This window comes from Delphinapterus leucas, chromosome 16 (genome assembly GCF_059928025.1).
Source record: "Delphinapterus leucas isolate spDelLeu-1000000601 "Yukka" chromosome 16, BTC_Dleu_Yukka2, whole genome shotgun sequence".
NCBI lineage: Eukaryota > Metazoa > Chordata > Mammalia > Artiodactyla > Monodontidae > Delphinapterus > Delphinapterus leucas.
Window position 1 is genome coordinate 80121310 of NC_143144.1, and position 12537 is coordinate 80133846.

At 48.7% G+C, this 12537-nt stretch overlaps 1 protein-coding gene across 5 annotated transcripts in view; it reads right to left on the minus strand.

Annotated features, from left to right (window-relative positions):
• Positions 1-12537, minus strand: part of CTBP2 (C-terminal binding protein 2) — a 162414-nt gene that overhangs the window by 104970 nt on the left and 44907 nt on the right. For 2 of the 5 annotated variants that reach the window (XM_030759224.2, XM_022568487.3), the window contains exon 2: positions 9368-9471. The exons of 1 other annotated variant lie outside the window; for it this stretch is intronic. The gene's annotated coding sequence lies outside the window, so the exon portion shown is untranslated. Of the gene's footprint in view, positions 1-9367; positions 10656-11144; positions 12291-12537 lie in introns of those variants that run through there. 2 more of the 5 variants (XM_089898331.1, XM_089898330.1) reach the window with 2 other exon arrangements.

The following is a 12537-nucleotide window of genomic DNA, read 5'->3' on the forward strand; positions in this document are numbered from 1 at the left end:
AGCCAGACTACAGGTGCCTCCTTGGAGAGACACACTCTGTGCTCCAAGCTCCTCCAGCCGTCGGCAGGTCACCAGGGCTCCCCTCCAAGCTAAGTGAAATGAATGACTATCTCATTTACTGATGCTGTTAATAATGATGACGATGGTGGTGGTCATTCTCTATTAAGCCCTTACAATGTACCAGGAACGTGCCAAGTCCTCCTCAATGACTGTTTCGTTGAACTCCCGCTACTCTGAGATTCAGTACTACTTACTATTCACCCCCATTTGACAGAGAGGGATTCAGAGGCACTAAGTGCAGAGGGGTTTAGTTTGCCCAAGGTTGGCGCCATCCGAGGTGGCCCAGGACACGCCCCGCAAGCATTTCCTGGCACTGCCTTCAGTACCTTTCCCTCCACCCACCACCAAGCCGATGGCCAAGTCTTCGCCTTGGCAACTGGAATCTTTACCTTCCCTGTGCAAAAACAAGACGGAGGTGGGCTTCCCTGGTGGTGCAGTGGTTAAGAATCCGCCTGACAATGCAGGGGACACAGGTTCGAACCCTGGTCCGGGAAGATCCCACATGCTGCGGAGCAACTAAGCCCGTGTACCACAACTACTGAGCCAGCACTCTAGAGCCCGCAAGCCACAGCTACTGAGCCCGTGTGCTACAACTACTGAAGCCCACGTGCCTAGAGCCCGTGCTCCGCAACAAGAGAAGCCACCACTATGAGAAGCCCGCACATCGCAACGAAGAGTAGCCCCCACTCGCTGCAGCTAGAGAAAGCCCGTGTGCAGCAACGAAGACCCAATGCAGCCAAAAATAAATAAATAAAATAAATAAACTTATTAAAAAAAAAAAAAAACAAGAAGGCGGTGCCAAAGCCATGGGGCTCTGGAGGGATGCCTGTTATGATGCAATCCCAGACTAAAGAGCTGGGCGGTTTCCCAGCCAAGTCTAAGGCCGCATCACTCTGCTCTATTTAAACACGCAAGCAGAAGGCTTTCCAGCCTTCAACAGGCCTCTGCAGTGCTGCCACTGAATCCTGTGGGAGATCAGAGTACAAATCAGTAAGAACCCTCTTTTCTAGAGGAAGCTGCAACCCTATGTCGTGGTTTAGAGTCATCTTCTGCTGTAATTAGGAAGTGGAAGTGAGTCTGAATTATGAAAGGCCAGGAGTCCTGTACTCTCAAAGTTAGGGTTTTTAACAAACATGGGACTGGGGTCATCAGATACGCATACACAAAGTACCAGTTTCCAAATCTCCAAAGGCAGGCAAAGCACGCAGCCACCGTGATGGGTCCACGAAGGAATCTGATACACCCTCCATCTGTCCTTCAGTCCCAAGGGACCTGGGACTACAGGTCCTTGTAATCCCAGCTCAGATTCAATCAAGGCGGCTGAATCACAACTCCCCCTCACCCAGGAAGCCACCACAAGCACAGCACCCCAGAGGACAGGAGAGTACAGCTGGGTCCCCAAGCTACACAGAATTCAAACTCCCCGCCCCACCTGTGTCCCACCTGCAAGTAGGGGAGGCAGGGACATGCTCCCCTGCCGCGGAAAGCTCGGGAACATGGACATATTATTTCAGAGCACATACACCTCCTCCAAACAGGTAGTGCACCATGCTGGTTTGCCTTCCGTCAGCAGAAGACACTCCCAGCTGACGCAGAATCAACCCTTCCTTCCAGACAGATGCTGGGACGGTTCCTGCACAGGTCCAGCCATCCCACACCTCCCTGGTCCCTCTGCAGCCTGGGATTCATTCATTCAAAAAAGAGTCCTGTGGCATCTGTAACGTGCGAACCATGTACAGAAAATCAAGGAGACCATGAGGGCATCAGACGTGACCTCTGCCTCACAGAGCTTGTGAAAATCACTCTGGAAGATTCCATGTTAACAGAGTACTAATCCTGAATCCGAGTCCATTCACAGAACCTTTGTCTACTTCCACCTGATAGAGTCAGAAGCCTCAGTGTCATCAGAGAGTCTGAAGTCCTGGGTTTCTGTGTTATAATGACTGGGCAACCCTCCTGCACCAGCGAACATGAGTGAGGACCCAAATGTGTTAGGGGGGTGATGGGCACCCAGCAAAGACAAGCCCAGTAGGTTATCAATATTGACTAAGAGATGCAGATGAGGCCAAGGGCATCCTGAGTCGGTATCTTGCAGGACTGCGCACCCACCCTCCCACAGTGCTTCTTCCACATTTCCATTCCTGGGTTGTGGACACCTGTCTTCAGTCTGCAGAAGGGGTGGGACGCAGGTGGCCGTGACCGGATGAACCGAGGGGCACCCAGCAAACCTGCATTGCCCCAAAGCTCCTCCTGAGAGGGGGGAAGGCCTGTTTTGAGGCTCTGGTATCCAGAACGAAAGCACCGCCCAGCAAACAGCCCCCCCGCCCCGGACCTGACGAAATGGATCGCTGCCCTGCCGCTGCTTCAGCTGAATTTTTCAAGGAGTTGCAGGTTACACCCTACCCAGGCCAACAAAGGTTTCCTTTGAGTTAAACAATGTATAGCTGAACCAGAAGAAGGGAGGCGACCACAGACCAGGTATTGAGTTACAAGACACAGGAACCAGATACCTTTGCCACGAACTCATTTTCTGCAAATCTCCTATATTAAAAGACAGCACAATACTGTCCGATAAATCAAGGCTGCTCTAAGCGGATCCAACTGGAAGCTCACGAGGACATCTGATCCACCAGCCTCGAGAAAAGACGGAATGGGGGGTCCCGGGTGGGAGCCACTGGAGTTGATCAGTAGACACATATGAAGAAATGGAAATTAAGCACCGGCATCAGATGTTCGGAACTGCTACTCATCCGTGGCTTGTGTGTTTCACCCCCACACATTCGCATTTTTTCCCTAACGTTCTATCTTCTTGCCGAATATAATTAATTTTAACAGCTTCTGTAACTTACCCCACAGGTTGTTGCTGTTTCCTTTACACAGTATACTGCTGAGAAATTGATTTGTTTGCTCCCTCTGTCTAAAGGAACCACGTTATGAAATATGTATAAATGTCACTGCTCGGGCTGCTGCTGAAGAGAGCGACAGAAAAAATGTCCCATTTTACTCCTTGCACAGGGTCCACTCACGGCAGACATTCTCGTCTGTTACCAGTCTGCCTGCTCACGCACAAACCAATGAATTGCGAAGCATTTTCTTTTTAAACCTCCTATTTATCTTTAACTGGTAGGAGTCTAAGAGAATTATCTCTTTTTTTTAAAGGGAATTATCTTAATTGCTACGTAGAAAGAGTGAATTGCAAATGTGTTCAGTTAACCAGGAAGACTTTGTTTTTAACAGCACGGGTCCAGGTGGGAGTTGCCAAGGTTGCCAAAAATAAAGGAATCAATCAATCAATAAAGCAAATGTGTTGAGCTGCTTGTTAGGTGGACGCCAGGGAAGGGGGAAGCCGCAGGCAACGGTCCTGGGGACAACCTCCACCAGGGACCACTGAATCCTCAGACATTTCCTAAAGCCTTACTTTGGAAAATGCACCAAATCAGGATCCAGAAATTAAATGATGAAGAACTCTGTAAGTACCCCGGTTCTTTCCGCATCACGTGTGGGCTATTTCTTGAGCTGTGGAGTATTTCCTTAGCATTTGCAGCTGAGGAATTTGAGGCTAAGTTGAAAGTAATGCCAGATTTACACTTGAACCTGGAGAGATGCTGTGTTCCTCCACAAAAATCTAAATGGAATGATCACCAAAATGACCTAAAAGTAAGATTATATTTTAAAAAGATGTTATTGGCCCAATGCATTCTAGAAATAGTAGTTACATTGGCAGTGGTAACATACAAATGCTAAACAAAAATATTTATACAAAGAAATAAGCTCTTCCTCTCCCATTAATGACACCCAGAGCGCTGGACTGAGACCCAAACATTTTTAAATGAGAAAGCTCATTTCCCCACCCACTCACACAGTGACATGAACATCCTCAGTCTGAAACTTATAGCAAACATGAACTATCATTTCCTTCAACATGCCTGGCCCTTACCCCGCGCAGGCTCGCGCCTCCATCCACTCCTCCCATTCTCCCTCCCTCTCACACATACATGCTCCACGTCCCAGGGAAATGGTAAGGAGCAGACCAGTGACAATGGCCTCTAGTTGTCCCATAACCTGGGGCTGCTGTTCCTCTGTCTACTGGGAGGCCAGGGGCAGAAATGCTTCTGTGTGGGGTCTGTTCAGGTTCCCATCGTGGCTGGCCTTAGAGGTGCTTTCCCCGCACACAGCCACACCCCTGGGGACAAGGGGCAGCCCATAGTCAGCCCCCCTTCCCACGGACCAAGTGCTTGAGGCAGGGATGGACTCCACCATGCACACGAGAACATGAACTTCCCAGAAAGCTGAGGACCCCAGAAGTCATCACGACGAAGTCATCACTACAGAGGGATCCTGCATACTGGCAAAGCAAGTCACAGGACTGCGGTGTTTCAGCAGGGACCAAGGGAACCCTGAGCCTGGGGTTACACCATCAGTGTCCAAGCCGCAGGTCTACTCATGGGCCCCATGTGCTGGCATATGATCTCAGCATCAAGTGCTTCGCTGATAAAACAGGGATCTTGGGGCTTCCCTGGTGGCGCAGTGGTTGAGAGTCCGCCTGCCGATGCAACGGACACGGGATCGTGCCCTGGTCCGGGAAGATTCTACATGCCACGGAGCGGCTGGGCCCGTGAGCCATGGCCTCTGAGCCTGGGCGTCCAGAGCCTGTGCTCCGCAACGGGAGAGGCCACAACAGTGAGAGGCCCGCGTACCGCAAAAAAAAAATAAAAATAAAACAGGGATCTTAGCCAAGGTTATAGGATCTTGGGAAGAGAGGGCCACATACCTAGTGTGTCCGCGCGCAACGCTGTATGGCATGCTCAGTATTGACCCAAGCCCTGCTCCACCAGGAGAGAGGGCCGTGGCCCCGCTGCTCTCCTATGGCCGCAAGGAGCCATCCCTCCCAGGCACAGACCTCCAGCAGGAACACAGCTTGGTAGAGACCCTCCCTGGCCGGGAACCCCAGGAAGTACAGGCAGGCTAGCTTATTGCGGACACATGGATGACAGAGTTCCGGGCCTCCCTGGCCTTGCTGGTTGATTAGAACCAGTCCTGAGGGCTGGGAGGTGGGGACAGCACCAGCAGAGCAGAAAATGACCCACCAGAAGGTAGGGGCTAGGGGCCTGACCCCCATGTGACCGGGACAAGGACAGACTTTGAAAACAGAACAAAGGGACTAGGTGGATGATCTCTCTGGTCCTACCCAGGAGCCTTGCTGGGACCTGGAAATTCCCTGGAGGAAAGGACAAGGGCTGAATCAACACCTCCCAGAGAAGGGCTCCTACAGGAACTTGGATCTGCAGCTCATGAATAAAACACAAGCAAGAACCAAGACCCCAGAGCTCCAGCTGAGACCCCACCCCTCCTCCCCTCTCCGCAGACAGCAGGGGCCGAAGCTCCACCAACATCTTCCCTGCTGCCCCCGTCTCGGCCTCCTGGCTGTTTCTCATCTAGAGAGTCCCCTGGAGATGAAAGGCCCAGCGTATGTTGCTCTGGTTTGTGTTTTCCGATGTTGGCAGTTGTGCCTCTAGCCTAAAAACCGGAGCAGGATCACACGTCCCTAGTGCAGGCTGCATGGAAAGAGTGGACGGGTGACGGCCAGGGCAGGCCAAGAACTCAAGGGGACCCTGGAGGCCACAACACGAGGCCCAGCATGACCACAGCCAGCTCCCTCCAGTGCTCAAGCAGCGAGAGTCAGACTCACTGCAAGGCGTAGGCATTTATTTCTGGAGTAAAGCAATACTTTCCCTTCTGTTTTGCGGGGAAGAAAGCTGTGTTGGCAGAAACAGGGCAGAGGCCCTAATGGGGCCCACTGGCCCACTAAAGCCACACTCAGATCAGAGCAGCCTGGACCCTACAACAGACCTTGCAAGGCCCTCCCCTCTGAGTCACCAGCACCAGGGGAACCTCAGATCACCTTTCCCTGGGGCTTTGTGGGGCAGGTCAAGCTTCCACATCATCATTGCAATCTGTCAACATAAAGCAGTGCACAAGCCTCTCTGGGTGCGGCAGCCGGATACGCTGTCACGTCTTTGACAAACCGCAGCCACCGCTACGCCACCATCATTTTACAGAATAAAAGCTAAGGGCTGTGATTTGCATTTCCACTTAGCTGTAGACATTTGACAAAAAGCACTTATTTTTCCCTGACGCTTTTGTTAAAATTACAAGGTAACTTGGTACCGCTACCAATATTAATGCTTAATAACAAAATGGCACAAGGAAAAACAATGGCCCATCTGAACCACTGGAGAACTAAGTCTGGTTCCAGAAGTCAGCGAACCACGGAGCACATCGGGGTTTCACTGTAGCAAGCGATGACGTACAGAATGGACAGTAAAAGCAGAACAAAATGCAACAGATCTCAATGTAGCGTGTTGTCGTTCATTAGTGATGACCAAATGAGCCTCTTTGCACGGGGGGAGGAGGCTGACATGTCTGATTTGAAGTTATGAAAAGAAAAAAGCCACAAACCAGACTATCAGGTCTAGAATAATAGAAATAGAATGCTTTTAAGTGATGGCACGCACAAATATACTAAGAGGACAAAAACGACGTATAAATGGTTCTAGCACCACACAGGTTTGCCATTCCAAGACTGTGACTTTTCATGAATTTTGTGGCTTTTGTCTATTTCCTTCTCTTCTGCCTACATTAAAAAGGATTTGTCTAGGAGATCTCAACAGGTAAGCTACCAGGTTGAAATCAACATGTGGTCCCTTGCTCTGGCTGCAATTCAAGATACCCCTCTTGTGTTGCTAGGTATTGACTGCAGTTGGGGCTGAATGAGTAGCCATCCAACGAGTGGGGTACAATGTACTGGGCACAGTGACAAGCCACAGAGAAAAGAGCCAAGAACTAACACATGCTTCTGGGACACGCGAGAACCACACCCTGTGAGTGTACAGGGGGGTGGTCAGGGACGAAGGTTAAACCACTGGCAGGGTGCCCAGTGCTGGGGAGCAGCCAGGCCATCGGGGTCACAGTCAATGTGGGTGAGGTCACAGACACCACGAGGCATCCTCCAGGCATGGTGGCCATGCTCTAATGAGGGCCAACGCCAACGTTACACCGAGCTTCTCAAGCTCTTCCAGACTGCTATCAAAAACTGTTACCCCAAATTATGCCCAAAACACATAAGTGCTGAGAACCACTGTACAAGGCCAATTGTGTGCGCGTGCTAGGTGCTAGGGAAAAATTTGCTATCAGGAATGGTGTTGCAATTTCATTCTGATATTGGATGCATTTATGCAATGTCAATGTTCCTCTCTCTGAGACAGAGATCACTGATAAACAGGATCCCGCAGTGGTTCAATTATTAGGTCGAGTCAAATGAAAATGCTGTTATGTAACCATTTCTTGATATTTAAAAAGCCCATTTCATCCTTATACTGTGGATTTCCACATTCTTATCTTTAGAGAAGTAGTTTTCCAACCCCGTGGTGTCTACAAAACGTACCAAGCATCACTCTCAAGTCTTGGCACCCAGCCGAGACGCTCCCTCAGGTGAACCTCGGGTGACTTTCTGTGAAGGACTCGAGGATCGGGCACTGGCAGTGCTTGGACATGGAACTGGACAACCGTGGGGGTCTGATGGATTCCCATCACTGTGACCCACTGAAAACATCTTCAGTGCCGTTACCCAATCCTGGAATTAATACCCCACCAACCCCAGGTCCACAAAGAATGTGTACAACAACATCCCGGCCTGAGAACCCCGGGCAGATTCCAGCACACAGGGTCTTTAAAAAAAGGTTTCTTTTAGAAGAATGAGTGAGAGCCAGAAAAGAAATAAATGTTGGCCTTAAAAGGCAAAGTTGAGTGTATACGGTTGAGAGTGGCCATCATGACTAATAGATACACCCATGTCCCACCCCCAAAAGAAGGTTCACTGATATTTCTAGTTTCTCATCTCCCCAGTACAAAGATTCTTAGAATTGTTCAAAGATTACGGAGTCGTCTCTGATAAGTAACCCTCTGTGAACTTCATGCTCTGCCGTGGCCTTTGGCGGGGCAGCCTTCTCAGGTCACTCTTGGGAAAGGTTTCCGGGTTTCTACAAGGCGGGGGCTCATGGGGACCACCCCAGTACAACTACTCATGTCACAAATAAGGCCTCCCAGAGGGACCTGCTGGGGAGTGGGCTCCGTGAGCCCAGGTCCGGAGCAGCAGCCCCGGTGTTGGCAACTGACCCTCCTCCATGGGAAAAGGCAGTGAGACCCTTCCCCGGGCCACACCCACTGGTTGGGTTGAGACTGAGGGTCAGTTCGGGCCCCCTGGCGGTCACCGGCTAAAGCCGTGCCTAAGGCTGCATTTTAAGGCCAACATTTCTTTCTGTTATTATTTATTCCAGACCGTGTGTGCTGGAATCTGCCCAGGATTCTCAGGCAGGGAATCCGTTGTACAAATTCCTTGTGGGCCTTTGACCTTTCTCCAAACCTGAGGGTCTGTCCTACTCAATACTGCAGGGAACAAGCCTGGGGGTTGACAGAAAGAACGGTGAGAAACGGCTCACACGCTTTTTTCTGGCTTTAAGGTGACATTGCCAGCTCAAGGAGAAAACATTTTTTTCAACAGGATAAAAATCAATCATTTCTGAGAAGTTGCCACTTTGAGAGTCTAAGATCTAGGTTTTGTGGGAAATGGCTAAAGGCATGTTGAAATTAACTCAGGACCCCCAAAAGTCCTTGCTATGGAGGGAAGACTGAACTCTATTCATTGGTATTTTCTCAACCATACTCCAAATAAGCAGACAGTTGAAGGCTCTCCTCAGCCCACATCCCACATCCCTAATCCATTCCACCAGAAAAAAAACCATTCTATGTTCAAGACATCCTAGAGGTTGGCAAGTCTAAAAATCTTAGCTCATTAAAGATGTGCCATCCTCAGCAAGCTGCTGTCTCCCTAAAGACGTCCATCTATCATTTTGCCCAAGCCACTCGGGGTGGCGTGGACTGTTTCCCCAATTCATTTTTATTCTTTGTAATTAATATGTCGAGAAGTCCTAACACGGCTCCATCCTGACTCGAGTTTCCTGGTGTAATTTCCATTGACTTATCTCTATAGCAGCAGCGGCAGCAGCAACAATCACTTTACACTGAACTATATTGCTTCAGAGTTAATTACGTGTATTTTGCTTTTGATAAATGAAAATACCAGATGCAATTAATTGAAAGACAATCAATATGATCCCGCTATTAGACGTCCCGATGAAACATCCTGAGGCTGCCAGCGATCCACAGTCATCAACAAATTGAAAACACATTCCAAAGGGGGTTTTGAAAAACCTGAACTTTTACCTGGAGATATTTTACAATAACTCACCAATATAAATGTGTCCACAAACTCTATAGTTCACACGATGGGCTCTCCGTCTTTTTAAGAGAATCCAGCTTCATTGGTTCAAAACCATTTAAGGCGATGAAACCCTGAAAGCAAAATGAATTGGATCAGTGAAGCTGAAGCAGTGATTTTTTCCTTGTTTACATCTAGCCATCCTTTAATTGCATTTTTCCAATGCCTTCGATTCTAAGCTACCAGAGGTTATTAAATGGCTTCATTAAAAATACTATTTGTCTTGCTTTAGTCACACACCAGATCAAATTAAACAGTAGAGCACCAGAACAAACGAACTCTTTCCATCTATTTTGACACGAAGCCAAGTGTGCAAAACCAGAAGGTGATATTGTGTCATCGCCGTGAAAATGTCATTTAACTTCTTTGCATCTCCAAGTAGCAAGCAAAGGGACAAAACAATCATATTATCTTCCAGCAAAAAGTCTTACCAACTGTTTGAGAAATATGGAATTCAGAAGCCCACGGTTTATAAGTGCTATTAGCATAAATGCTGACAACTGTTAATCCACTGTAACTGATGAACGGTTGCAGTTGTCATTAAGGGAAGGTGCTTTAACTTGCTACTGAAATTGATTACTCAGTTAGGAATTCAATCCTAATGTTTGATAAAATTGCACTTTCTTGGCAAAGGCAATATGAAATGAGGTGATGCATTAAACAGCACTCACATTTATTTTAGTATACATGGAATGAAGAGGAAATACATGGGACCATCCACATTAGCTGAACCACTTCCTTTGCACACAAAGCAGTAAGAGGGGGCAGGCGAGGAAGTTACTCCTCCCCGGAGCTGGCTGACAGAAAAGGCAAACACCTGGGCAGTAGGCGTGTCCAGGTACCTTTTCTGTGCCTTTCCCATGAAGGACAGATGCAATTTCAATATTGGAGCTGCTATGGCACCAGGGGCGTCTGTGTTTTAAGGTAGTCCTTTCTCAAGTCCTGTGAGAATGAACTGTTGCAGCCATCCCTGACCATCTCCAAGCTCACCTTACAATCAGTCAGGATACAAATAGTTGATTAATATTTTTTTAAATGTATGAAATTACTGTAACCAGTTTCCCAGCTGCACTCTACTTTTCAAACCATTCAAAAGAAAACCATACTCCTGTGTTCTCTCTAATGTAAGGAAGGGTCCAAGTCCTGACACCAGCCAGCTCCTACTTCGCAATTACAAGAGTTCACAGCAGGAACAGAGTGGTCCCCATGGTCAGGGTTACCATAATACCCAAGGTCAAGAAGTAATTCACTCCCACTGTGCCTCCACACCACCTTACGCCCCCAACTTTCCAATTCAAGGGAGATGGGTGCGGAGAACAGAGACATCCCAGCCTCTGAAATGCTAGGAAGGAGGGACGGGCGTGGGCTCTCAGTAGTTCCAAGCCTCTAATGACACAGTAAGTTTCATGTTGACTAAGCATCTATTATTGCCAAGGAACCAGCCTTTGGAGGCAGCGAGAGCTTGCCTAGCAAACTCTCGTCCACCCTTCAAAACCCATACCCTAGACATCTGTGACACCTTCACTCCTGACTGCCAGGCTGTGACGTACTCTACCCATCGCCAAGTCTCTAAATGTTTAAATGCCTTGATCACGCATTATTCATCTCCAAAGTCTTCCACGTCTGGGATACAGTAGGAAATCAAATATTTAACTAACTGCATATATAACTGCATATATATATATACCTGTCTGTAACATTCTTTTCAACTAAGGTCTGAAGACAACGGCAACATGTTAACACCTACCTAATCTTACTGGTGGGCACAGGTTCTTTCCTTGAGATACTTCATAGTTGAGATACATAGTTGAGATACTTCATAATTAAACAAGGAACAGACAACTCGGCTGGTGACATTTCACGGAATTTTAAGCCAAAAATTCAGAAGAGCCTGCAGACTGCCCGAGCGAACGGTGACGGCTTATTTAGTGGATTAAGAACGTTAAAAAGCTTGGAAGACTGTCAGAATCTTTAAAGCAAGTGCCCATTGTTACGTGAAGGTGGAAAGAAGTGCTTAAAAAGAATGCAGCTACGGAAAGGCTAAAAAGGCTAAAAATTCAAAAACACTTGTTTCCGTAGATACTTGATGACAGTGCAACAGGGAGTAGTGCCCCGCAGATGTGCCAGGGGAAATGTTCTTGGCAGGATTCCTCCAAGAACTTCTAGGAGTATACAAGACACAGAAACGACTTAGCTAATTAAAATCACCACCGCTCCTACACGAGCAGCCCCAGGAAGCTAAGCGGGCTGTTCCACCAAGTAACTCGGCCTCGGCCAGTAAATGCCAGGCAGCTCCAAGTTCACTCGCTGCTTCTGGCCAAGGAAAAGGGCATCTATTTTTGGCCCGTATGATCAACCTCGGTGAATCTACTAAACGTCACTTGGCAAATGTGTTCCACCCATAGTTGATGACGATGAGGGGGTCGCGCTCGCGCACGCACACGCACGCACGCACGCACACACAGGGAGGGAACAGCAGTACCCAGAGCCTGGTGGAGTCCAAGCCAGGGCTGGGGCTTTCATATAGGAAACTTATAAATTCACGACACATCGCCTAGAAGGGTCCCTACCACCTGGAATTTTAGTTTCTTCTTACACTGAGTCGGGCATATGAAAATTACCTTGTAGGTCTATAGTTAATAAGTCTACTTTTCTGAAACTGAATGAGATGCGCTCTAAAAAGGTTTGGAAGGGGTGGTCCTGAGAGACTCTGCCCCGGCTCATTCCAGGAGGACCGGTCTGGCCCCCACTTGAATTTCGCCCTCTTTCAGAACGGCTCCTGCGCTCTGCTCTGTGGCCTGCATCATCCAAACTCCAGAGAGAGAAGAGGGGCACACAGGCTCAGCGTGGGCGCCCCGGCATTCCCCCTCAGCACCAAGTGCCCACCTACTTGCACTTACTCTGCATGAACTTATTCCTAACGCTTCTAACGCTTTGATGTGTCAGCTCCTGTTACCACTCGGGGCCTGCCTGAGCCCCACTTGAATTCTTTGCTCTGCCTGACTTGTATTTGGGTCATCTAGGCTTTAAGACGCCCGTCCTCTGTCCTGCTATGGCAGGTGGGGGCCCCTTCACCCACTGCTTCCTCTCCTCCCGGCTGGCCAGTGAGCAAAAGTGAGGCCTGGCTTGGACATTTATTA